Source organism: Leopardus geoffroyi, chromosome B3 (assembly GCF_018350155.1).
Source record: "Leopardus geoffroyi isolate Oge1 chromosome B3, O.geoffroyi_Oge1_pat1.0, whole genome shotgun sequence".
NCBI classification, from domain to species: domain Eukaryota; kingdom Metazoa; phylum Chordata; class Mammalia; order Carnivora; family Felidae; genus Leopardus; species Leopardus geoffroyi.
In genome coordinates, this window is record NC_059337.1 from 143,189,801 (window position 1) to 143,217,722 (window position 27,922).

Here is a 27,922-nt window from a genome sequence, read left to right on the forward strand (position 1 = left end):
TGGTGGGGGAGAGACACAGGGAGTAAGTCACCATGCATCAAGTGATCAAGGGGGGGATGATAACAGTGGAGGTTTCTTGGAGCCCTGCCTAGGGGCCGGGCTGTCTGCCTAGGACTCACCCCAGTGAAAACTCTGAGCACCAGCCTCATCATCCCCATTCAGTTGATGAGGAAACTGAGGCAGGGACATGTGAAATCCCATACTCACCGTCTCTCAGCTGGTGTGAGGTCGGGCTAGGATGGAACCCCAGGCTGTCGGAAGCTCCCCACCACACCCTGCTGCCGAAGACTGTTCAGCAAGGCAGTGCTGAGTGCTGGGGGGGCGTGGGTGGGCAGGGGATAGATTGATTAGTTGTAAGCACCTCCCAGCGGTGCTTGAGATCCCAGCTCCTCTGTGGCCCAATCCGTTTGAAGGGCAGATTCAAAATTAGGTGGGAGCACCTATGGGCAGAGGCTTATGAAAATGGCATTATTAACCTGATGCGGAGAGGGCCCTGCCCACCTCCAAGCAGATTGCAGATAGAGACGGAGGGGGCTGGGGCTTGTTTATGTGGACGGTGCGTTAGAGAGGTTGGAGTTCATGGCAGGGGGGGGGGAGGGGGGAGGGGGGAGGGTGGTGGTGGGGGGAGAGCACTTAGAGCTTCCTCCTGGGAAGGACTGGCTTTGGAGGGGATGAGGGCGTGATGGCTGAGAGTGGGGGGGTGGGGGGGGGAGAAGGGGAGTCATCAGGGCAGCCCCTCACCTCAGGGAGCCGCTCTAAGCTGGAACCCACTCTCGGAGGGAGGGTCTCCAGCCCCTTTTCTGACAGGCACAGGGACTACGAGCCTCCCTGCTCCTCAGTTTCCCCAAACGTGAGATGGTGATGGAAACCAAATGTCACTGTGAGAAAAGCCCCTGTTCCCACAGCCTCCCTGCACCCCCCACCACCGTTCCAGTCCTCAGACACCTGTCTGCTTCGGAGCAGTATTCAACAGGAGAGCTCTGGCTCCGGGGAGGGAGGGCCGAGGGAGGAGGGAGTGAGGAGGGAGCAAAGGAGGGAGGAGAGCTGTGCCCCCGACTCAGAGAGGCGGTGAGCCAGGTCTGCATCGGGTAGGACTTGGGCCACTTAAGATTTGTGCCAACTCACGGTGCAGTGGAATCAGACAGTCTGAATTCTTCAGACACCAGCCAAGAGTCTGTGGCGCCCCCAAGTGCCACAAGGGGGCTGCCTGGGCCACATTTTTGAGCCCGGAAAGTGAGGAGGGGGAGACAGTCAGTAGGGGCTGGTGCTTTTGGTTTTGTAGCTGCGCTTTTAAATGCGGGCGGGGAGAGGGGGCCAGTCCCTGCCCCGGGACAGCTGGGCGGGGGGTGACAGGCTCTGGCTCGGGGTGGCTGCAGGCTGCACCCCTCCCTCACTGAGGGCTGTGCTGCAATGCAGCAGGCTGCCTGAGGGTCTGGTGGGAGGAACTGTCCGCTGGGTGGCCGGCAGACTTTCCAAAATGAGGAATGAGGGGTGAGGGAGGGAGCGTTTCCAGGGTGGCGAGGTGTCCAGGAAGCCCCCCCACCCCCGCCCTGCACAGAGAGTCTGGCCACTGTGGACCGGCCAGAACTGGGGGAGAGGTGGAGGGGCCTGTGCTGGTCCCTAGGGTCTGGGGCAATTGGTTGGACCTGGGGTCTAGCGTTTGTCGGTTTGCGGTGGGAGATATGACTGATGGAGAAGGGGGACGCTGAGAGAGGGGGGAGAAAGGGGTTCAGGACAGTGAAAGCAGCTTGGTACACAGTTTGAGGGCAAAAGCACTAACTCCTTTCCTTCCAAAAAACCAACTAAAAAATAAAGCCAGAAAAAAAAAAAAAAAAGGCATTTGAAAGCTAGAGAGCTGAATCCTTACCAGCCAAGCTGGGCTCAGGAAGGACTCCTCAGGTGGACTCCTCAGGACTCCTCGGCCCTGGAGGAGGGGGGTGCTGTCAGGTCCCTTTAGAGCCAGTTAAGAGGTTGACAGGACACCCCTGGGGGGCAGGAGGGTCTGAGGGGAACATGGGGAGTCTGAGGGAGGCAGGAGAGTCTGTGAGGGGCCTGGAGGGCCTAGGGGGAGCACGGGGGTGGGGTCTGAGGGAGGCACGAGGGCCTGGGGGTGGCTGCTGGGCATCTTGTTCCTTAGCACCCTTGCACCCTAGTCCTTTCTCCTTAATCCACCCAACTCAGAACGGCTTGCTCCCACCAGCCCTGGCCCCTTTCTTGTACCCTTTCCACTTAAAAAAAAAATTTTTTTTTTAATGTTTATTTTTGAGAGAGACAGAGAGAGAGAGAGGAAGAGGCAGAGAGAGAGAGAGAGAGAGGGAGACGAAGAATCCAAAGGAGGCTCCAGGCTCTGAGCTGTCGGCACAGAGTCCGATGCGGGGCTCGAACCCACGAACCGTGAGATCACGACCTGAGCCGAAGTCAGATGCTCAACCGACCGAGCTACCCAGGTGGCCCTACCCTTTCCACTTTGGAGGCATTCGTTCCTATGAATCAGCTCCCTAATACCCCCCAACATTGAGGTTGGACCCTGGGCCCCTTTGCTTTTTTAAATGGCTTCCCTTTTCTTGCCCCCTCCCCTCCTGCTCTGTATTTTTACCTGTTGGTCTTTAAAACCTTCTATTCCGTAAACTTTGAAGCAACACAAAAGCAGAGGAAGGAATACCTATTTTTATTACAATGTACACAGTTTTCACATTGCTGCCGCCCAGGTGCCAACAGCTGTCGGCCCCTCTTGTTTGGTCTGAGCCTTGCACTGACCTCTTCCAACCCCCACCCCAGACTATTTTGAAGCAAACTCCAGACACCATATTGTTTCCTCCGAGCACATTTCAGTGCATATCTCTAAAAAAGAAGGACTCTTTTCTGTTTTAAAAACATAGCCACAATGCCACTTTCACAGTTAAAAAATTAACAGCCTTTCTTTAATGTCATCCAACATCTATTCAGCCTTCAAACATCCCCAGTTGACTCATAAATTTCTCTTGCAGTTGGCGCGTTCGAAGCAGTGTCCAAAATCTTTCCTGCATTTTCAGGGGGGGGCGCTGGGCTTACAGAAGGTAAGTGCAGCCACAAGTCCAGGGGTTTGACTGTGTGACCCTCGCCTTAAGTGAATAACCCAACCTCAGTAAATCTCAGTTTTCTCACTGAAAATGGGGCAACTTCTGGGTCTCCCTAAGGGTCATTTAGAGGATTAGAGACCATGCACATGAAGCCCCCAGCCCTGTTTCTGATGGGTGACAGACACTCAGCAACTAGGAGGTGCTAGAATATTCTTTTTTTTTCTTTTCCTGGAAACAATTTATTTATTTATTTATTTATTTATTTATTTATTTATTTATTTTTGAGAGAGAGAGAGAGAGAGAGAGAGGCGCGCGCGCGCGCGCGCACACACACACACACACACACACACAGAGTGCAAGCAGGGGAGGGGCAGAGAGAGAGGGAGACACAGAAGCCAAAGCAGCCTCCAGGCTCTGACCTGTCAGCACAGAGCCCAATTCTGGAAACATTTAAAGGGGAGTTGGGCCAGGGTAGGCAAAAGCGAGCTAGCTATCATCCACAAAGCAAAAGGGTCCCAGCAGTCCGGGGCCCCCGAGTGCCGTGGGTGAACTGCATCCGAACAAGGGCAGTGCAGTCTGGGGACTGGGACCTCCGGCTGGCTCAGAATTCCACCCGACAGCAGACAGCAACCCTACCAGGGACCTACCAGGGACCCCACTGGTTGCCAGTCCACTAGGTGGCACTTTCTGCTGCGAGTCCAGGAGGGACCAGGACCCCGAACTGCTCTGGCCACCGCCCATCTCTGGATGTCCCGGGGGACTGCACACCAGTAAAACACTGGAGATTCAAAATATAAAAATAAAATGCATTTCTCTGTATGTCTTGCGGGATGTAGCGGTTTTTTCTCTTGTATAGATCCTGGCCCACTTGCAGAAACAGGGGATGAACATTTGCTCAGGCCAGGCATTGGTATGTCCACTCTGTCTTTAAATCGTCACCCCAGCTGCAGCAGATTTTCCCTTTATTTCACAGGTGAGAGGACTTTGAGAGGTTAGTGACTTGCCCAAATTCTGCTAGGAAGCAAGACCCAGGATTCCAATCCAGGTTTGTCTGATTCCTGTACATAATGGAGAGGTGGAAGGAGGGATGGGGGGTCTGATGGATGGAGGCCTGCCTCCGTGAGGCATCAGCAGGTGGAGAGGTGGTGTGGAGGCTGATGCCTGCTGGCGAGATGGGTGAACAAATTCACGTACAGAGGGTGGAAAGATGGATGGGGAAGAGAGAGTAGTCAGTTTCTCACCAAGATCAAAGGCTTTCTTGGTCTCTGAAGAGATGTTTCCTCTGAGTGGAGCTTGCTGGTGGAGCTCCTGCCTTTTGTTCTGCCTCTGAGTGTACTGACTGGCTCAGGTGGCTCTGGGACAACAGGTCTCCTGCCAGCTCACAGACACCAGGCCCTGGCTGTGGTGCTGGAGCTTCTCAGCAGCGACTCTCAGTCTCAGTGGTTTTCACACTATGATGAGAAACAGCAGGCAGCCTTCTTCTGCTGGCTCGGGATGACTAAGCCCTGAGCCCAACCACATGCCCAGTCCTTTGGTAGCTACTTGGCATGATTTTATCTCCCCTAAATCATCACAGTGACCCTCCATCATAGCAATTACCATCCTCAATTAAGATACAAGAAAATTGAGGTTTAGGAATGATAAGTGACTTGCCCCAAATCGCGTAGGGAACCAGGATTTGGACCTTAGTCTGCTTTTTCCTTCTAAACTCCTACCCTCTTCCCATTTCTTTTTCTCTAAGACTGTGCCTGAAAAAAAATGTCACTCCTTGGGGTTAACCCTTGTTAAACTCACCCTCCTGGTCTATCAGGGAGCTGGACCTCTTATCCCCCAGACTCTAAATTTATTTCTCAAGTAACACCTTCTCTAGTTTGTCCTACTTGTGACTATCACACATATAAAGGTCAAACACACCACTGACCTCTTGCAGTACAATTCGGTCAAATTTCCAGTAGTTCCTATTAGGACTGAATGCTAAGGGAAGCAGGTGTAAAAATGACTCTAGAGCCTGGAGGTATACAAGGAATCAGCCTAGAGGGAATCAGACAGAGGGCTGAAAGACAGATCAGCAAGCCTCCCTGAAGGCCTGGCTCAAATTCAGCCAGATATGTTTTGATAATCTGCTTATGGGCTAAGTCCTGTTATACATATCCCAGATGCTCAGGCTTAATTCACGGGTCTGACATTGACTAGTTTAGTGAGTATTTAACCTCTGTGCCTCAGTTTCCTCACTTGTAATATGGGGATACCAACAGTACCTTATTAATGGGTATTTGAAAATTAAATGATTTAAACATTTAAAGTGCTTAAAACAATGTTCCCCATATGGTTAGTGTTCAATAAATATTTCATGATAGTTAAAATTATAATTGTCGTAACTGTTTTTATTGAGATGTTCAATATCTCTGGCTGCTGAGATCGTTTTACGCGTTCTGCAGATAGCTGGGGCATATAGCTCAGAGAGGCATGTGAGTTTGCCTTTGGAGAGGGAGTCGGTGAAATAGAAACACATGTATTAATTTAAGACTAGAAGACTTTATCTCCAGTTAGGGAAATGAGAAATATATACACCAAATGGATATGATCCATCTAATGAAATGTTAAGCCTCAGAATAGGTGAAAGTCCCCTGAAGGAATTTCCTTGGAGGTATTGAGAATTACAGAGAGATTGAATGGGAGCTGAAAAGAAGCTGAGGAGGAGGGCAAGATGAGCAATCAAGTTGTCTTGGTTCAACTTCATGGCTTCTAGAAGCAGTGGGCAAGTTCCCTAAGCTCTTATATATGTTCTTCTCAAATTTATTTCTCTATCTGTTTTTTTCTTCTTTTTTTTTTGATCAGGGGGAGGAGAAAATAATCACTTTAGAAATGTTTCTTTATTTGCTCTTTTGAGAGTGGCCAGCTGGAACAAAGAATTGTTCCGTTGAGTCTTACCTCATGGAGGCCATGAGGACTGGGAGACCTCCTCCCCTTTCTGGGTAGAACGTTTGCCACTTAAGCCTAGGCAGTGGACAGCTGCACGCGGGGGTGTTCCTGGGGGAAGGGTACCTCTGGATGCCCTACTGGCTAAGTGACAGGTATGGGGTTAGCATCTGTGCTTACTTGCTGGCTACGATGGGTGCATGATATGATTTTAGCATGACCTGACGCAGTGTCTGTGCAAGTCCTGTGGGAACTGTCACCGCTGCACCTTCTCTAAGAAGGACGGTGTATTTATTCACCCAGGGCTATTAGTATACCCTGGAGATGCCCTGTGCTCCTGAGACTGTCTGTGTGGGAGGTCAGACGAACCCCTCTACTCACCCACACACGTATTCACACACTCACCTTGTATGCTGACAGTGGGGCATCAGAGATCAAGAACTACAAAAATGAGGCAGTGGGGAGCAGTAGGGAAGACAAGACTCTGGGGCTCAGCATCTTCCTTGCTGTGTGACCACTTGTAAGTCACTTAACCTTTCTGAGGCTCAGTTCCCTCGTGTGTAAGATGGAACTAATAATGTTTGCTCAGATATCACCTCGGTGGGGTTTGTGTCCTTCTTGTTGCTTGCTGTCCCTTTCCTGCTTTGTTTTTCTTCATCGTTCTTATCACTGGCTCGTATACCACATATCGTACTTATTTATTTTTAATGTTGTCTGTTCTGTCTCTACCCAGGGGATAGTAGCTCTCAGATTTTGTCTGGTTCATTGCGATATCCCAGGACCTAGACCAGTGCCTGCCACAAAACGTGTGCATAGGACTTTTGGAGGGGGTGGGGGAGAAAAAAAGAGATGCTGTTGAATTGTACCCACCCCAGAAGACTGGCGATGCATGCAAAGCAGGCAGCATGGTGCCTGGTGCAGAGTAGGCATTCAATCAATATTGGCTAATTATGATTATTATGTGTAATTCACAGGACTGCTGTGAGGATCAAACAAGATAATGTATGCTAAGGCATGCTGTGAACACTACGTGCTGGGTACAGGAGGTACACCATTAACGATCCTCTGCTCCTTGGAGGGAACTTGCACTTAAACTTTATGCCTTTCGCTTCCATACCACCTGGGAGGGAGGGCAGACTGGTGGGTCGTTGCCACCTGAGACTCAGAGAGGGGAAAGGCCTTGGCCGAGGCCGCGCAGTGTGATGAAGGCAAAGGCAGGAGCCCAGGTTCCCAGCCTAGCGCTCTTCCCATGACTCTCTTAGGAGAGTCCCCAAGTGGATACATGTATGTGTGTATTACCTGATACACACGCATCCGTAACATATGTACGGTTTTAAACCTAATTGATTTTTAACTTTTTGTGTCTCCAGAGTGGCACCGTGGTCAGCGTGCTGGGCACCTACCAGGCCTGTCTGGGAGAGGGTAGGCAGGAAAATGGCTATATTGTCAGTAAGGGTCAGAGCAGAAGCCTTTGGAGTTTCTGGGAAACAATTTGAACGTCAAGGATCTCCTGGCAGAGACCCCCCCGAGGGCAGCCCCATTTCACGCAATGAATTTTAGTTTTCGAAAGCGCATCCCTTAGATGGATTTCTATTTTCCAGGGCACTTGTTTAAGCTTTGATGCCGTGTCCAAAAAAGAACAGATCCCAACAATTTCCTGCCCGAGGCCCATCCTTCCCGAAACCCTCGGCTTGGCCTGAGCATCGAGATAATTCGTTTCTCTAATCAGATTTGGGCGGGGGGGGGGGGGCTGTTTGGCCAGTGGGGTGGGTGGGTGGGTCTGGGAGGGGGGTGTGCAGGGTGGGAGCTGCTTGAGGAACTGTCGGTAGCTCTCTGCACCCTCACGCTGGACCCACGAGGGTGCCGCTGTCCTCAGTCTACAAATCGCCCAAGTCGGGGCACAAGACAGAGAGGCCAGGTCACGTCTCTGCAGTTACACAGCTCATGAGTGCCTGCTGGGGTGGAACCTGGTCTGTCTGTCTGTCTAGCACCACAGCTCGGGCGCTGCTACAGAGGGAACAAAGATTTGGGCGAGGGGCTCAGAGACAGGGTGGGGGTGGGGGAGTTTACTTGGTTGCCTTTGGTGTGAAAAATAATGGCTACTTCTGCTCAGGGACCAGGGCTGGGACTATCTCACAGATGGGGAAACAGGCATAGAAAGGTCAGTTAGCTCGTCTGATGTTGCCCAGCTCGTCCGGGGTCGAGGCTGGATTTGGAGGCGGGTAGCGTGATGTGGGCACGTATGCTCTCACCATTGGTCATGGTGCCTTATGACGGTGAGCACGTAGTCATGCCAAGTAGAGATGGCAGACAGCGTTCCAGGATCTGGGTTTGAGTCCTTTTACCATCCCCTGGCTGGTGTGCTCTTCAGGCAGTCGTATGTATTAATTGTCCCCCTTGACGGAGGCCTGCAGAGGCCCCGCCAGCCGCTGCCCCGTGGAAAATATTTGTAAAGAATACATATATGTGATAAAATTTTATATACATGAAAGGGGGAGGGGAGGGCACTCAGGAGGCTCGGGAGTGACCATTGAAGGCAGAGGGCAGCAAGGGGCTAAGAGTGGGGGGGCATTGGAGGTGGGGGTCATGTGGTTGTTTATGGGTTTCAAGGATCAGTGAAATGAGAGGGGGACGAACCGCCCTGGGGCAGTGGCCAGAAGCAACCCTGAACCAAGGATCGTGATTAATTCTCCACAACCGAGGGACGTAAAAAGAGATTGGAGTGGTTTGTGGTTATTAATTTTATTATGAAAGTAATAAAAGAATAAATAACATAATGAAGACCTTGAATACGGCAATTGTGAGAATGTATTCTGGACAAAAGATTACGATGAATCTAGGTCTGCTAACTTGGCATTAACAAACAAGAAACGTCTAGGCTAGTTTCTTCCTTTGAATGGGGTTTTGTGTTCCATAGAATGGGCGCACTGGGATTTTTCACCAGAGAGGAAAGATCTTTGTGGGGAGGGAAACTGTGGATGGTTGTGGGTGGGGCTTAATGGGTTTTACTGAATAGTTAAAAATGAATGAATGCATAAATAAAATTAAAGAGGTCCAAGCATGGGCCAATGACGAGGATGTGTTTTTAAACAAGGGTTATGAGTAATCTGTTCTATCCAATGGTAGTTATTAAAAAACAAAACAAAACAAAACAAAACAGAGACAAAGCCCAGTAAATACAAAGGTGTTGGGATGGCGGTAGGAAGTGTATCAATAGCCCTATAGACCAGTCATTGGTCTTGACCTAAATGGTGGATTCAAGTGTGTTCGTTGTATCGTTAAATATGAATTAGATGAGTAAATAAAAGAAATGACAGAATGAAAGAGGGCTGATAATGAACCACCAAAGATAATGTTTTATGAATTATGGATTCAGATGAATCCACTTAGGTATAATTGTGGACCACTTAAAACCATAAAACGAAAACAAAGCTCTTACCTCTGTGGATAAGAAGCATTGGTATATAAGTACTACCATAAGTACGGATCGCTGTTTTGGTTCTGCATTAGTGCTGACCTGATGTGTTTATTGTATTTTAAAAAATAACTGAAAACAGTAAAAGGGATAAGTAGGAAACAATGACGCGATTATACCTGGAATCAAAGATTGTTATTACTTCAACTCTGCATATCTGAGTCCATTAGGAAGAAGATCTGGGCTGGTTCCTTTGTGGGTAAGAGCATAGAGACAGATACTCGTAATGGGTGTCATTCTTTTTTTTTTTTTATTAGGTCTTGCATGTGTCTTATAAAATTGTTAAATAAGAAGATGTGTACAATGAGACCTACGCTTAGGCCAATGGCGATCCTGTGTCATGAACCAAACTGTGATTTAGTCCTGTGCTGCTCACCTGATGACCATTAAAAAATACCTGGGTTGTTTCATCCTTTTTAATAACTGTCTTGTGTTCCGCAGAACAGAGGCCCCAGAGTGGGTCTATTGACGCTCTGTTGATCGAGATCTTGGCTGTGACCTCTCTGGCAAGTGAACCATGGATCAACCAACATGAGTGATGGTTCGTGTTATTGTTGTAAGCTGGGTGGTTGGCTGATGGATGTGTCTGTATTATTAAACGTGAATAGGCACAAATGAAATCCAAGATGGCCAAGCATAGACCAACGGGGAGACTGTCATGAACCAACATGATGGATCTCATTTGGCGTAAATCATTGCTCTCTGTAAAAAGAAACAGTTACATTCATGTACATTAATTGTAGGTATGTGTATATGTGTACAGAACATGTATATCTCTTTATATAAATATAATTGTTGCCTTTTCTTATGAATCTTGGGTTGAGGGGTGAGTTCATGTGTGTTTATTGATTTATTAAAAATAAATGAATGCATGCCTAAATAAAATAGGAAAGGATTAAGAGTGGACTAACGAAGACAAGATTTGTGATTTATGATTACATAATCATACAGATTTGAAGGACATTAAAACAAAAAAAATCTATGCTATTTTACCTAACTTAATAGCATTTTACTATTAATTCATACATTATGGTTTATATAGACACTTGCGCCTGGATGAATTTGGGGTGTTTACTTGGTGAAAGCGATGCTCATAGAGGCATAGATATTTGTAGTTTTCTATTTGTTGGGTAAGATTCGTAAGTATGGTTTTGTGATTTTTTAAAGGCTTAAATTAAAAAGGGCCAAGTGTAGATGAATGAGGATAATGTTTCATAAACTAAGGCTGATTATTTTAATTCTATACAGGTGAAAGCCATTGAAAATGATCCAGGGTGTTCATTTTTTAAACGGTTGCTTTCTCTTGCACGAAATGGGCATGCCATAGTTCATTTAATCATGCAATATTTATGAGAATTTTGAATCTTATTTGGATGGATAAGGTACATTAAGAAATGTAAGTAACAGTTGATGTTCTTAAATCTTTGGCTGGAAAGTTTTTGAGGGTGTTCATAAATAAGTAAATGAATGAATGAACAGATTAAGGAATAAAACCAGAGATGGCAAACATGGGCCTATGACAATAATATCTCATTATCCCAGAATTAAGATTATTCAGATTCTGTGCAGTCAGTGCTTCAGTTCAAAGTCCAGACCATCATGATTCACTTCTGGTTTGGATGTGACTCTCCTCATGCCGAAACTTCCAGAGATGGGATCTCTGTCCTCATGGGGTAAACAGGTTGTGTTGGAAACACCTCCATACTTCCCTGTTGGAAAGGAAGAGAATAGGAGACAGAGAAGCGTGGAACCCTACCGGGGAAATGATGTGAGGTCTCCCTACCTGTGGCTGTCACTGTATAGGAAAAAAAGAATAAAGACAGATGTTGGTAATAGCCATCATTCTTTTTTTTTTTTTTTTTTTTGTCCTTCTTTTTTTGTCCATCAAATTTGGAATTAGTGGGGTTTTTTGTTTATTTATTTAATTTTGGTCATGGTCATCATTCTTATTTTAGGTGATCAATTCTATGGTATTCACCAGAATAACAATTGAGAACCATTAATTGGTCAAGTCAATTAAAAATAGAATGCTGTTTTTGGGTCAGTGATGAGAAGGAGGGCCAAGCATGGACCAATATTGAGAATGTGGTACAAGCCATGGATTATAGCTAATCTGGGATTTCACAATTAACATTAATTTACAAAGTTTTAAATCTAATACCTTTCATTTTTTTTAATGCTTGGTTTCTGTTCTACAGAAAGAATGCACTAGAGCTGATTAGTCATCTGTAATGATAAACAGCTTGCCTCTGTGGGTAAGGAGCCTGGAGGCTGATGTAAGTGACACTGCTTGCTCTTGGTTGGAATGGTTTGCTCATGGATGTTGACTGTATTACTTAAAAGAAACAGATAGTTTCATATGTTGGTAATACAGGAGGCCATGCATGAACCAATGATAAGTGTGCTATGAACCAAAGATCATGGGGAATCCAATTCAATACGACTTAATCCCATTAAAAATATGCTGAAGCCTTTACTTGTGTTATTGGTATTTTAATGTTTCAGTATTAAATATTGTCCCACTGTTGATTTAAACATTCCCCTATTGGGGCGCCTGGGTGGCGCAGTCGGTTAAGCGCCCGACTTCAGCCAGGTCACGATCTCGCGGTCCGTGAGTTCGAGCCCCGCGTCGGGCTCTGGGCTGATGGCTCAGAGCCTGGAGCCTGTTTCCGATTCTGTGTCTCACTCTCTCTCTGCCCCAACCCCGTTCATGCTCTGTCTCTCTCTGTCCCAAAAATAAATAAATGTTGAAAAAAAAATTTTTTTAAACATTCCCCTATTGATATAAAAACTCTATGCCGTTAACTGGATGGCTCTGGAGAGATGGACAAATATTATCAGTTTTCTATTCTGAACGATGGTGGATTCATAATAGTTCATTGTGTTATCTTTGAAATACAAATGAATTAAAACAAAGAGGTATGAACAGGCCAGTAATGAATGTGGGATTGGTATGTAGAAAGCATGTTGATAAACTCATCTGCTGTTGACCTTTATAGAGAGATATATAGCATATTATTTCTGTGGGAAATTAGCCTATGGACATGCGCCATCCAATAGAGTGGCCACTAGCCACAGGTGGCTACCAAGCACCTAGAATGTGGCTAGTCTGCATTGAGATGTTGATCTATTTTGAAAATACATACCAAATTTAGAAGATGCACTCCAAAAAATGTAAAACATGTCATTAAAATGTGTTTATATAGATTACACGTTTTATTTTTAAATTTTTAAATTTTTTTTGTTTTTGAGAGAGAGAACACGAACAGAGAGAGAGAGAGGGAGACACAGAATCCGCAGCAGGCTCCAGGCTCTGAGCCGTCAGCACAGAGCCTGATGCGGGTCTCAAACTCACAAACTGTGAGATCATGACCTGAGTTGGAAGTCAGATACCCAACCAACTGAGCCACCCAGGCACCCATATAGATTACATGTTGAAATGATAGCATTTTAAGTAAATTTGGGTTAAACATACAATTATAACTGATTTCGTCTGTTTCTTTTTACTTTTAAAAATGTAAAAGATGTAGATTCTACTATTTTATTTTAATTTTTTTATTTGAGAGAGAGAGAGAGAGACAGAGAGACAGAGAGAGATGGGGAAGGGCAGAGAGAGGGAGAGACAGAATCCCAAGTACGCTCTGTGCCTTTAGCGCGCAGCCTGATGCGGTGCTCGAACTCATGAACTGAGATCGTGACCTGAGCCAAGATCAAGAGTTGGTCGCTTAACCGACTGAGCCACCCAGGCACCCCTAAAATATAGATTCTAGAAAACTGAAAAGTTTAGGGGTGGCTTGCATTATGTTTTATTGGCCAGCACTACTATGCTCCAATGATAGCAATAGTCAAGGATCTTTTCCTTTATGTTTTTCTGACCCACGGATATTGATTTATTATTGGTCAGTGAATGGATCAGTGGAAAGTAAATAGACAAATGGGAAAAACAGGGAAAAGCACACACTATTAATGTATTGAAGTGAGCATTATTTTAAAATTTTTTATGATGCACCGGAACCGTAAAAACGATGTGCAGGGGTTAATCCCTGTGGTTAATGAACATATGAATAGATGTGTGTACTAATCAGTGCTGTTGTATTGGGTTGTTGGTGTCCTGCTGTGTTTCGTTTTTGTTTTTAAGGAAAATGACCTGCAAGGAACGAGTAGCTGAGTAAATAACTAGATAGAAGAGACTGAAACATGGTAAGTGCTGAGTGAGCACAGCATTGTGAGCAAAGGTGTTGGTTAATGCAGATGGGCACCAATGGAATCCACTGCAATAAATGCCTGGTCTCAGTTTTGTGGGAAATGAGCCTGTCATCAGAGGTTAGAGAGATTGCAGGGTCTTAATCTTAGACTTTTGAGGCTTGTGGGTATTGATTATGTTATTATTGTGTAAGTGAGTCAATGAGTAGATCATTTAAATAAATGTATAAATGAATGAAAAGAGAGGCCAGGTATGGACCGATGATGAGTGTGTAACACGGACCAAGAATTATTATTAATATGTTTTTGAAATACTGAAGTCCATCAAGAAAAGAAAGCACTGATGTCTGTTTGTTAAAAAGGGATGTGAGAAATGAAGAAGAAATAAAGAAGAGAAATACATAAGACAATGGAAGAAGACCAATGTTGAAATTATGTCACATGATAAGAATTATGATTAATCCAGTTTATTTATTGAGTGCATTAAATGACAACAAAGGTCTGGTTGGTTGCCTCTGTAGGTAATGAACAAGTGGACAGATACTAGTTTTATTGAGAGTTTTTGACCAGTTTCTTTAGATTCCAAGCTAGGGATCGTAAGGGAATGAATGAGTATGTTTATGACACGTTCGGTTAATTAAAAGGGGACACATCATAGACCGGTGATGGCCATAACTCATAAGGCGAGGGTTAGGATAAATACAGTCTTTGTTACCAGTGTCCATATAAAAAACAAAAAGTCTAGGCTCCAACCTATTTATTTCAGGTTGATAGATAGATTCATGTCATATTATTTCACTTTGGGCTGCAGGGAGATTTACTCTTGTTAATTATCTTCTCAAAGATAGATAAATCGTGAGTTAATCCATAACTAATCAAATTAAATAATAAATAAGCAAATAGACAAATACGTAAAGAGGCTTAAGAATGAGCCCTGGTGAAATGTGCCATGAAACAAAATTTCATATTAATCTAACTTTGAACACACAAGGTCCTTTTTTGTTTGTTTGTTTATTATTTTTTAACTTAAATTTTTGTTTGTTAACATTGATGGGTATTAAGCAAGGTCCTTTTTAAAAAAAGGTGAAAGGAGGCACTTCATTCACTTTACATTTCTGTAATATTTCATTTTATATTTTGCCGTTCCTGATTTACACATTCCACCATTGATCAAGATTTGAGTTTCTTTTCTTTTTTTTTAAAGTTTATTTATTTTGAGAGAGAGAGAGAGCACACAGGCGTGTGTGTGTGTGAGCGGGGGAGGGGCAGAGAGAGAGAGAGAGAGAGAGAGAGAGAGGAGAGAGAGAGAGAGAGAGAACCCCAAGCAGGCTCTGCACTCTCAGTGTAGAGCCCGATGCTGGGCTCTATCTCACGACTGACTGTGAGATCATGACCTGAGCTGAACTCAAGAGTTGGACGCTCAGCCGAGTGAGCCACCCAGGTGCCCCAGAGATTTGGGTTTCTAACATGTTGAGAGAGATACACAAGTAAAGATGGAAAATTACTGGTAAAGTAAAATGAGATGGTCCTGGATTTTCTTTGTTATGTATTTTAAAATTTGAACAAATTAAAGAAAAGGAGGGCCACGCAGGGTTATGATGAACGTGGGTTTGCAGAAAGAATGGCTGATCTGTATGTGCGACAGTAAGTCCACTGTAGAAAGAGATCTGGGGGATTAGCTCTGGGGGAAATTAGACAAAAGACAGACATTAGTAATATTCGTACATCTTATTCTTGCTTTGTTGTGATTTATGAATATGAACAAGTGATTTTTAGTCAATGAATGAATGAATGGATGGATGAATAAACAAATGTAATAAATGAGTAAATGAAAAAGTCCCAAGCCTAGACCAATGATGAGTACCCTGGGGTGTCTGAACCAAGGATTTTGATTAAACCCTATAACTCTGAGGTCTATCATAAAAACAAACCTAATTTCTTTCCTTGGTGGGACATGAACCGGGGCAGAAATCAGGAGTATAGGTGTCTTGCTTGTGGCTTTGTACACCTTGGGTAAGGGTCTTTTTATTAGTGACTCATTGTTTCAGTACGTAAAGAAATGTATCTATGAACAAAGACAACGAGGGCTAGGTCTTTACCAATTATGAGAGTACCTAATGAGAAATAAATTATTATCAAAACATTTCTGAGGAGCTGAGTTCCAGTAGGTTAAGAGTCTAAGACTTTTTTTTTTTACCACGTTTCATCAGGAATATGTAGGCAGGTATCAGTATTGCTTCTGGGTTGGTGGTTGTTAATTTTATTACAAATTTTATTAAGAAAAAGGGGGGAAAGGGAAACATAATAAATGATTGATTACAGATGTACTTAAAGAAGATCGAGCATGGGCCAATGAGAGATAGGGTTCGATGAGTTATTCTCAATCAGTATCATTTTTGAAAACGACCCATTTAATTGTTTTTCTGCGGGTATAGAGTTTATGGGAAGATGTTAGTATTATTTAGGTATGTCCAGGGATGTAGTTTCACAGAGTATCGAGGATACTATTATGAGTGAGCCAAGGAAGAGATTATTTAAGAGGGCAAACATGTATCAGTGAGGATAATACGTTATTACAAGAAGATAATTATTACTTTTGTTCTACCCTTCAGTATTCATATAAGTAAAAGGGGTTTCTTTGAGGCTCTGCTCACTTTGGGTAAAGGGTGTAGAGATGATTACTTTTCATATTTAGACCATTTTGCATTTTTTTGAAAAAAAAAAAAAAGAGAACAAATTTTTACATGAGTAAATAAATAAAAAAACAGAATAGATTTATAAAGTAAGGCCAGGCAGGGATCATTGATGAAAATATGTCAAGAAATGAAGATATAAATTTATAAAATTCTTATCAAGGAAGAACCATAAAAAAAGACAGTTTAGACTAGGACCTATGCGGTTGGGGTTTAACAGACAGAATATGGAACAGGTGTCGTTCTGAATTCTTCCACTAGGTTGTCGGTTTAGCAGTTGTCATTGTATTACATGCATTATAATTAAAGAGGTCAGTAAGGGGTGCCTGGGGGGCTCAGTCGGTTAAGCATCTGACTTAGGCTCAGGTCATGATCTCACAGTTCGTGGGTTCGAGCCCCGCGTTGGGCTCTGTGTTGACAGTTCAGAGCCTGGAGCTGCTTTGGATTCTGTCTCTCTCTCTCTCTCTCTCTCTCTCTCTCTCTTTGCTCCTCCCCTGTTCACACTTATGTGTGTGTCTCTCTCTCTCAAAAAATAAACGTTAAAAACTTAAAGAAGTCAGGAAGTAAGAAGGCCATTTGTGGGCTAATAATCAGAATATGGTAAAAAAGGGATTTATGGGGGCGCCTGGGTGGCGCAGTCGGTTAAGCGTCCGACTTCAGCCAGGTCACGATCTCGCGGTCCGTGAGTTCGAGCCTTGCGTCGGGCTCTGGGCTGATGGCTCAGAGCCTGGAGCCTGTTTCCGATTCTGTGTCTCCCTCTCTCTCTGCCCCTCCCCCGTTCATGCTCTGTCTCTCTCTGTCCCAAAAATAAATAAACGTTGAAAAAAAAAATTAAAAAAAAAAAAGGGGGGATTTATGATGAATCTACTACAGTAGGACTGAGGTGTCTTGAAAAAAATCTAAATCCATACTGCTTGTTCCATTTTCTAAAATCTGCTTGTTACTCTGCAGAGTCAGCATACCCAGTCTGATTTATCCACTATCCCGTGCTGAAGATCTTGGCTGTCACTTTTATGGATAAGGAGCAAAGTGACTCATGTAAGTGACAGAGTTTGTGTTCTTGGTTTGGAGGGAATTCCTGTGGTCCATGGGATTGTTTCAAAGGAGCAATGGCCTGTGGACACATAAATGCAATCAAAGCACACCGCACGTGGAACATGACTGGGAATGTGTATGAACCATGGATTAAGAGTAGCCCACTTCAGGGGCACCTGGGTGGCTCAGTCGGTTGAGCGTCCGACTTCGGCTCAGGTCATGATCTCGCGGTTTGTGAGTTTGGGCCCCGAATCGGGCTCTGTGCTGACGGCTCAGAGCCTGGAGCCTGCTTCCGATTCTGTGTCTCCTCTCTCTCTGCCCCTTCCCCACACGTGCTCTCTCTCTCTCTGCCTCTCAAAATAAAGAAAACTAATGAAAGAAATGTAAAAAAAAAGATAAGCCCACTTCAGATGGAACTGGAGAGTGTTATGCTAAGTGATACAGAGAAAGACAGATACCATATGTTTTCACTCTTATGTGGATCCTGAGAATCTTAAGACCATGGGGGAGGGGAAGGAAAAAAATAGGTTAGAGAGGGAGGGAGCCAAAGCATAAGAGACTCTTAAAAACTGAGAATAAACTGAGGGTTGATGGGGGGTGGGAGGGAGGGGAGGGCGGGTGATGGGTATGGAGGAGGGCACCTGTTGGGAAGAGCACTGGGTGTTGTATGGAACACAATACGACAATAAATTTCATGTTAAAGAAAAAAAAAAGATTAGCCCACTTCAGTATAATTGCGATCCATTGAAAACAAAGTTTGAGGGTTTTGCCTTGACTTTCACAGCTGCTTTAATATTCTGTTTTAGTTTTGCGCCCCGTTTTAAGAACATTCTCTATTGATAGCTATCTAGGTTGTTACGTCTTTGAGGAAGGAGCACCCGGGAAGCTAGAAAGTATTGTCCGCATTCTAGTTCTGGAGTCAAATGGTAGGTTCAGGGCACTAGTTTCAAAACACGAAGAGCGTAAGCGAAAGATGAGCGAGCAGAGAGCAGTGAAGTGGGTGGGATGGATGGCAAGTTTATGGATTAATCCATATGTGCAGCACTGAGGTCCAATTAAAAAGAGATCTTGTTTAGTAGCTCTGTGGGAAATAAGCTCGTACACAGCTCTCTGCAATCTTCAAAGATCTTGTCCCTGGGTTTCTGTGATTCATAGGAAGTAATTTGTTTTTTTTTTTGCACCAGTGAGGCCATGAAGGAAATAATCAGTAAGTAATGCATAAACAGTCAATACACGATATATACATAAATAAATGAAGAAAAAGAATGTTAAGCTTGGATCAATGATGAGTAGTTCTGGGGTATATGAATCAAGAATTTTGATTAAACCCTAAACTCTGAGGTCCATAGAACACTGTGTATTAACTGTAGAGGAACTAGAATTGACAAAAAGAAGAAAGAAAGAAAGAAAGAAAGAAAGAAAGAAAGAAAGAAAGAAAGAAAGAAAGAAAGAAAGAGAAAGAAAAGAGACCTAGTCATTCTCTCTAAGGGAATAGAGTCCGGGGCAGAAGTTCAAGCCCATTGGGGATCTGGTTCTTGGGTCTTAGTGATTTTTGTGTATGCATTGTATCGGTGTAAGTGAATCAGTGAATGCACGAATAAATAAATGTGTAATTGAATGAAGACAAACATGATCACACGTGAGTGTCATGGAACAAGTATTACTGGTGATATGTTTGTTTAACACCATGTTTCAATAGAATACATAGGTAAGACCTGTTGCCCTCTTCAGAACACACGGGAGGTCCAGAAGCGTAAGAGTGCACACAACTATATGTACATGGGCATGTAAGTCTGGATTGCTGGGAGTTTGCTGGTGGTTGGTTTCATTAAGAAGAAGGAAGGGTCACCTGGGTGGCTCAGTTGGTTAAGCGTCCACCTCTTGGCTTCGGCTCAGGTCATGATCTCGTGGTTTGTGAGTTCGAGCCCCGTGTCGGGCTCTGTGCTCACAACATGGACCCTGCTTGGGATTCTCTCTCTCTCCCTCTCTCTCTCTCTGCCATGTAAAAGTTATAAGCCTTATTCTTTTTCTTTCTTTTTTTTTATAAGAAAGATTTTCTTTTCTTGTTTTAATTTTTTGTTTTATTTTTTAAGTTTATTTATTTTGAGAGAGAGAGAGCGAGCAAGCAAGAGGGAGCGTGAGCGTGTGAACACAGTTGGGGAGGGGCAGACAGAGACGGAGAAAGAGAATCCCAAGCAGGCTCAGTGCTGTCAGTGCAGAGCCCCGAAGAAGGGCTGGAACTCATGAACTGTGAGATTGTGACCTGAGCTGAGACCAAGAGTCAGACGCTTAACTGACTGAGCCACCCAGGTGCCTCAGTTTCCTTTCCTTTCCTTTCCTTTCAACATTTATTTATTTTCAAGAGACAGAGTGCAAGTGGGGGAGGGGCAGAGAGAGGGAGATACAGAATTGGAAGCAGGCTCCAGGCTCTGAGCTGTCAGCACAGAGCCTGACGCGGGGCTTGAACCCACCAACAGGGAGATCATGACCTGAGCTGAAGTTGGATGCCTAACCAACTGAGACATCGAGGCGCCCCTCAACTTTCTTTTTTTAATATTTATTTATTTTATTGGGGAGAGTGGCAGAGGGAGGGAGGGAGGGAGGGAGGGAGAGAGAGAGAGAGAAAATCCCAAGCAGGCTCCACGTCTAGCCGTGATGTGGGGCTCGATCCCACGACTGTGAGATCATGGCCTGAGCCAACATCAAGAGTTGGGCACTTAACTGACTGAGTCACCCAGGCTTTATTCTTGAGTTGAGTCTTAGACTCAATGATATTTACTACATTGCTAAAGAATGAAAATAAAATGAGCTGATAAAATAGAAGGGAGTTGAGTCTTTGCACCAGTAATGAGAATGTGATATGATCCAGCTTTGTTATTAATTTGGCAGTGTGAAACTCATGTCCACTTAAAAACATCTCATAGAGGGGCGCCTGGGTGGCGCAGTCGGTTAAGCGTCCGACTTCAGCCAGGTCACGATCTCGCGGTCCGGGAGTTCGAGCCCCGCGTCGGGCTCTGGGCTGATGGCTCAGAGCCTGGAGCCTGTTTCCGATTCTGTGTCTCCCTCTCTCTCTGCCCCTCCCCCGTTCATGCTCTGTCTCTCTCTGTCCCAAAAATAAATAAACGTTGAAAAAAAAAATTTAAACGTTAAAAAAATTAAAAAAAAAAACAAAACCAAAAAAAAAACCCAAAAAAACATCTCATAGAGACTGTTTAGAATTGGCTTTTAATTTACAGCATGAACGCACCACAGCCAACTGAATAATTCTCTAACGGGGAAGATCTTAGTTGTTGCCTCTGTGGGTAAAGAGCATAGAGACCAACATAAATGTTACAGTCCCTGGTCTCTGGCGAGTTTGTTCATGAATTTCCAAGGACTTATTGTACAAAATTTAAAATAGCATATTAATAACAGCATAATAATAAATATATTAAATATATAAAATATACTTATATGTAATAAGTATATATAAATACATATGTAATGAAATATATAAACATAAAATTGGTTATAAAATATGTAAATGTGTATTATTTATATATATAATATGTAAACTATAAAACATTTATATATATATAAAATTAAAGAACACCAAGCATTGGCCAAGGATATGAATATGTTATGAACCGTTCATGATTAGTCATTTTCAGGGCCACATGATAATATATATCGTTTTAGTTTGGCACCAAAGTACATTTAGAAGTATATCCCTTCCTTGCTAAAGCTCGAGGTTATTTACTTGTTGAGGGAGGGGGATGTAGGATGATGGAGAAAATTACATCGTTCTAGTTGTGAGGGAAGACGATGGTTCATAGTTGTTTATTTCACCCTCTTTACAATGAGGGTACGTAAAGAGACGAGCAGAAACTTCTTACCAATATGATGTTGATGTGAAACAGCTGTCAATCCCTATGTGCAGCCCAGAGGTGCACTAATAAAAAGGCATCAAGCGTATTAGCTTCGTGGGACAAACGCAGATAGACTTACCTTGGTAAAAACCATTCATCTTATTCTTGGCATTTGTGATTCATGGCTATTGACCGTGTTATAATTTATGCACGCAAAAATGATCCAGAAAGGAAGGTATGAATGAAGAAGGCAAAAAAATGCCAAGTTTGGATCAATGATGAGTACCCTGGGGTGTCTGGATTAAAGATTTTGATTAAGCTCTGTAACTCTAATGTCATTACGAGAAGAAATGTAGCCATTCCCTCTATGGTGAAAGTGTTTACCAAGCAAGAAGGGAATAGGCGGGATCCTGTTGTTAGGTTTTGTGTTCCTAGGATGCGGGATATTTTTAATTACACATGAAATGATGCCTGGTCAGGAAAGAAATGAAGGAGTGAATGAGGACGAGGAAAGCCACACATTGTTTAATGATGAGACTATGTTTTGAAACACTTCTGAAGTAATGAGGTCTAGGAAAGTAAGTAGACTTTACTCTGTTCAGCAGGGAGCAGATAGGAGAGTATGCCCAAGATTGAATGTTGTCATTGTGAATTGATGGCAGGTTGCTGATTTATTTTATTAAGGGCAACAGGTTGGCATCGGTAAATAATTGAAGATCTAATTGAAAAAAAAAAAAGATTATGGACCAGTCATGAGAATGGGTCCCATGACAAGATGGTTTGCTCTGAGCATATGATCTCCTGTTAGTATTATTTAAAGCATTGTCCAGTGACTTATAACAATGACATATTATATGTTATTATAACCGAATGAATGGATTCATATTTTATTTAAAAGGTGAAAATCATACACCAGTGAGGAAGGACTCTGATTATCCTGTTTTATACTCCTGCATCTATATTTTTAAAAAGCCAGGCTTTTCCCAGTTTGTATAATGTACAGACAGATGCTTCCCATTTTAATTCACTTTTCTTTTTCTTTTTTTTTTTTTTAAGTCAAAGTGCAGTTAACACACAATGTTACATTAGTTTCAGGTGCACAACAGAGTGATTTGACATCTGTAGATGTTATACTGTGCTCACCATAGGTGAAGGTACTGTCTGTGCCTTTATATAATGAACAACAGGTGAAATTATTCCACGAGTAATTGAATGAGTGAATGAATGAATGGATGAATAAGTTAAGCAGAGCCAACCATGGACCATTGTTAAAAATATGCCGTGAGACAAGGATTTAAATTTATCCGATCGGTTTAAGAAAGATCCATGGAGAAGGGTAATGTAGATTTTAGCTATGTAAAGTACCCGGATATGTTTATAAGAGTCGTAGTTATGAGTTGTGAGTGGAGCGATGGATTCAGTGGTGTTCATTTTATTGTTGAAAATTAAAATTAGGGGTGCCTGGCTGGCGCATTCGGCAGAACACGTGTCTCTTGATCTCAGGATTGTGAGTTCGAGCCCTCGGTGGGTAGAGAGATGACTTAAAAATAAAATCTCAAAAAACTTAAAATGAATGGAGTAAGTAAACAGTAGTGATATTCTTGAGCCAACAAAAAGAAGCAAGTTTTATGTTTAATCGAGAACTCTGCGATCAGTATCTTTCACACATACCTAAATGTGTGTTTTTTTTCATTATTTCTTTTTTTTAAAATTTTTTTTTTCCAACGTTTGTTTATTTTTGGGACAGAGAGAGACAGAGCATGAACGGGGGAGGGGCAGAGAGAGAGGGAGACACAGAATCGGAAACAGGCTCCAGGCTCTGAGCCATCAGCCCAGAGCCCAACGCGGGGCTCGAACTCACGGACCGCGAGATCGTGACCTGGCTGAAGTCGGACGCATAACCGACTGTGCCACCCAGGCGCCCCTTTTTTCATTATTTCTAAAGCCTGATTTTTACCTCAGAATGAAGACACCACGGTTGATTTAATCCTATCTAATGGTGAAGACTGTGGCTCTGTGGGTAAGGAGCATTAAATTCTGAGGTGAGTAACAGTCAAAGTCTATGTACTTGGTTAGGGGAACTTGTTCATGGCTGTGCACTGAACTATTTCAAGTAATAAAAAGCTATGTAGGAGTGTAAAATTAAAGAATGCTGTACATTACCAATGACAGGAATAGATTATGAACCAGAGATAATGAGGAGTAATTCAATTCTGCGCAACTGATGACTCCTTTAAAAAGGTGGCAGATGTTTCATACGTTTTCAGGGATACTTACACGACTGTGGATTTTAACATTCATCCCTTCACAAGAGTCAGTGAGAGGGAACACGTGGCCTACGCTGAAGGCCCCTGCAAAAAGAGACGTAATGTATTAGCTCCACGGGAAATGAGCTTATCAGTAGATCTTAGTGATATCTAAGGATCTTATTTTTGAGCTTTAGTGATTTCTGTGCATTGATTCTATTGTTGGAACAGTGAGCGTATCAATAAACCTAAAGGATAAAGGACTGAAGGAAAAGAGTGCAAAACTTAGGACAATGGTGAGTCCTGGGGTGGGGGTTGAGTCTGAGTCCAGAATTGTGTGGGATGTGGGGAGAGGGAGACCCTGCTGCACTGCTGGTGGGAATGCACACTGGTGCAGCCGCTCTGGAGAACAGCACGGAGGGTCCTCGAAAAGTTAAAAATAGAACTACCCTACGACCCAGCCATTGCACTGCTAGGTGCTTGCCCAAAGGATACGAAAATACAGATTTGAAGGAGGACAGGCCCTCTGATGTTTATAGCAGCTCTATCTATGATAGACAAATTATGGAAGCAGCCCAAGTGTCCATTGACGGATGAATAGATAAAGAAGATGTGATATAGATCTGCAATGGAATATTACTCAGCCATCAAAATGAATGAAATCTTGCCGTTTGCAAGGACATGGGGGGAGCTAGAGTGTACTATGCTAAGCGAAATGGGTCAGAGAAAAACAAATGCCATAGGGTTTCACTCATGTGTGGAACTTAAGAAACAAACATGAGCATAGGGGGGAAAAAAAGAGTGAGAGTGGCAAAACAATAATTAACTATAGAGAGCAAACTGATGATTACCAGAGGGGAGGCAGGGACGGGTAGGGGAAATAGGTGATGAGGATTAAGGAGGGCACTTGTTGTGATGAGCGCTGGGTATCGTATGGCAGTGTTGAATTCACTATATTGTACACCTGAAACTAATATTACACTGTATGTTAACTATACTGGAATTTAAATAAAAACTTAAGAAATTAAAAAAAAAATAGAAAAAACAAGTAAACGGAATTGTGTTAATCCCCGTCTAGAAATCTGTGGACTATTGCAAAAAAATAAAAATAAAATCAAAGAGAGAGAGAGAGGGATAAAATAAACTCGTAGGGAAGTGAATTCGTGAATGAATAAGGAAATGTGTAAATGAATGAAGATAAGGAGGGCCATATGTGGACGAGCTATGAAGTTATGTAATAAAGCAGAAATGATTATTAGTGTATATTTGAAACATCAGGTTCTATAGATGAATCAAAGCTCTGAGCCCTTCCATAAGGACAGTATGGGCAGATGTACCCAAGAGTTCGTGTTGCTGCCTTGATTCTTTGTTTGGTGGTTTTAATTAAGAAGGACAAAAAAAAAAATGTTTACATAAATAAACAATTGCTTAAATATTGTCTTATTGAGAGAGGGCCAAATGTGAACCCATACTGAGGATATGTCATGTGACCAGGGTTACAATTAATATAACTGTATTCACTAGTTTAATTAAAAAAATTCAAAAGATGATTTAGTAATCATTTATGTCTATCGGCCATGAACATGTAGACTGGATACTTAATATTCCTGTTCTGTGCCTTGGTTTTCATTGGTACTGACATCTTGTCATAAGGGAATAAAGGAGTGCATTTCCCAGTAGATTAATTATTCAAAAGAAGGCTGAGCAAGGGCCAATGAGGAATGTGTGTTGTGAACCAAAGATAATGATTACTCCCGTTATACGCAAAAGTTGTCCAGATAAAGAAATAGAACTCTCAATTCCTTCCATTTTGGACAAAGTACACATAGAAATATTTTTTAAATTCCAGTTAGTTAACATACAGTGTAATGTTAGTTTCAGGTGTACGTAGAAATTTGCATGAAGAAATTCTTTAGAAAAATGGGAAGATAATTGATTTATTTTATGCCTAATTATATACACGGATAAGTAAAGGAATCAGTAGACGTAAATCAGAAAAATGTGTGCTTCATTGGTGAGAATATGCCATAAAACAAAGATTTACATTTATCCAATTTTGTACAAGTGAGGTCCATTAAAAGTAATCACTGAGTTGTTAAATTTATGGATAGGGAGTATGTAGACAGATATTTATGATAGATAATGGTTCTTATTCTCATGTTGGTGTTCATTGTACTGCTTAAAAAGAAAAGTTAAATAAGTCAATAAATAAGAGTGCGATTCATCGGCAATGATGACATTCTTTCTGAAATGACCCGTGTTTATGATTGATCTAATACTGCAAGTCTAGCCTCCATTTAAAAAAAAAATCTAACTATGGACTCTTTCTTTCTCTTGAAAGTCTGCATTTTCACTAAGCGAACACACCACAGATGAAGCAATCATTCTCTAATGCTCAAGATCTTGGCTTTAGCAAACTGTGGGGGTAAGGACAGAAGAAATGGATGTAAGTAGCAGAGTTTATATTCTTGGGTTGGGAGGGTGGTTTGTGAGTGTTGCTTGGATTTTTCAAAGTAATCAATGAGTATATTAAAAAATAAAGCCAAATGAGCCCAGCACAGACCCGAATTGAGATTTAGGATGAATCAGATGCAGGACTAGTAAAACCCAATTAAAAAGATGCTGGACGTTTCATTCAGTTTTACGGTTGCTTCACATTGTGTTTTATTTTTGCGTTGCAATGCATTTAAGTACTTCTCCATTGATAAAGATTTAAGCTATGAATTCCTTGAGGGAGAAACACACAAGAAGATGGACAAAATTGTTGTCTCTCTGGATGTGGAGAAAGATTAAAGTTCCCATGGTTACTCACCGCATCATCTTTAAATGTAAAAGGGCCAGGCGTGGACCATTGAAGCTGATACGGAGCGAGAATGTTGGTTAATTTATATATGCAAACAGCATACGTATATATTGCAAAGAATACCCTTGTTTATTAGCACTGTGGGAAATGGGTGTAGAGCCGGTTCTTAGTGATATTCAAGGATGTCGTTTTTGGGCTTTTTGATTCATGAGAATAGATTATATTGTTATGAGTGAGTCCATGAATGAAGGAACAAGGAATGTGTAAATAAAGGAAGAACAAGATGTTCGGTGTAGATTAATGAGGAGGATTCTGAGATGTATGAATCAAAGATTTTAATTAAACTCTGTACCTTTGAGGTCCACTGAGAAAAAGAAATCTAGCTATTTCTTCCGTGAGAGAGGGGCTTCCAGCCCAAGTTAGGACGAGTTAAGATCCGGTTCCTGAGCTTCGAGTTCTTAATGTCTGTGAAATGTATCGTTATATTATTTCCCCAGACACTGAATTTCGTAATCGGAATCGATCAAGTCTATCTTACATTTGTCCTTAAAGGATAGATATCCTATTCCATGAGAGTCCCTGTTGTTTCAGATTGGTGGTAGCTAGCTGGTTGTTGGTTCTATTTAGAAAAGGAGCAAATCCGGGGCACCTGGGTGGCTCAGTCCGTTAAGCATCCGACTTCAGCTCAGGTCATGATCTCACAGTTCGTGAGTTCGAGTCCCACGTCGGGCTCTGTGCTGACAGCTCGGAGCCTGGAGCTGCTTCAGATTTTGTGTCTCCCTCTTTCTCTGCCCCTCCCCTGTTCATGCTCTGTCTCTGTCTCAAAAATAAATAAATATTTAAAAAAAAAAAAAAAAAAGAAAAGGAGCAAATCCTCGACATCACCAACAATTGCTTACATAAGTGCCTAATGGAAAGAAAGCCAAGCAAGGACTAATACTGAGAATATAGTATTATTTAAAAAAATAAAGAAGACTCTAACAGGTTATATCTGTGGACAGTGACGTAGGGACAGATACTAGTATTAGTCAATGTTCTTTTTTTTTTTTTTTTAATATATGAAATTTATTGTCAAATTGGTTTCCATACAACACCCAGTGCTCATCCCAAAAGGTGCCCTCCTCAATACCCATCACCCACCCTCTCCTCCCTCCCACCCCCCATCAACCCTCAGTTTGTTCTCAGTTTTTAACAGTCTCTTATGCTTTGGCACTCTCTCCCACTCTAACCTCTTTTTTTTTTTTTCTTTTTTCCTCCCCCTCCCCCATGGGTTCCTGTTAAGTTTCTCAGGATCCACATAAGAGTGAAACCATTTGGTATCTGTCTTTCTCTGTATGGCTTATTTCACTTAGCATCACACTCTCCAGTTACATCCACGTTGCTACAAAAGGCCATATTTCATTTTTTCTCATTGCCACGTAGTATTCCATTGTGTATATAAACCACAATTTCTTTATCCATTCATCAGTTGATGGACATTTAGGCTCTTTCCATAATTTGGCTATTGTTGAGAGTGCTGCTATGAACATTGGGGTACAAGTGCCCCTATGCATCAGTACTCCTGTATCCCTTGGATAAATTCCTAGCAGTGCTATTGCTGGGTCATAGGGTAGGTCTATTTTTAATTTTCTGAGGAACCTC

General features: G+C 42.7%; 1 long non-coding RNA gene and 3 other non-coding genes across 18 annotated transcripts in view; all 4 read left to right on the forward strand.

Annotated features, from left to right (window-relative positions):
• Positions 1-27,922, forward strand: part of LOC123584324 — a 91,896-nt gene that overhangs the window by 10,645 nt on the left and 53,329 nt on the right. For 10 of the 15 annotated variants that reach the window (XR_006705329.1, XR_006705325.1, XR_006705320.1 and 7 more), the window contains 9 exons: positions 2,988-3,056; positions 4,033-4,104; positions 6,953-7,024; positions 9,895-9,994; positions 10,702-10,849; positions 11,652-11,729; positions 17,301-17,387; positions 23,195-23,274; positions 25,820-25,924. This is a non-coding gene — a long non-coding RNA (uncharacterized LOC123584324). Of the gene's footprint in view, positions 1-2,987; positions 3,057-4,032; positions 4,105-6,952; positions 7,025-9,894; positions 9,995-10,701; positions 10,850-11,651; positions 11,730-13,116; positions 13,654-15,010; positions 15,670-17,300; positions 17,388-23,177; positions 23,275-25,819; positions 25,925-27,922 lie in introns of those variants that run through there. The other 5 variants (XR_006705326.1, XR_006705333.1, XR_006705331.1 and 2 more) reach the window with 5 other exon arrangements.
• Positions 15,503-15,574, forward strand: LOC123584683. Its single transcript, XR_006705632.1, has one exon. It is a non-coding gene; the product is annotated as a small nucleolar RNA SNORD113/SNORD114 family (small nucleolar RNA).
• Positions 18,660-18,731, forward strand: LOC123584680. Its single transcript, XR_006705629.1, has one exon. It is a non-coding gene; the product is annotated as a small nucleolar RNA SNORD113/SNORD114 family (small nucleolar RNA).
• On the forward strand, positions 21,501-21,572 carry LOC123584687. The gene has a single exon (XR_006705636.1). It is a non-coding gene; the product is annotated as a small nucleolar RNA SNORD113/SNORD114 family (small nucleolar RNA).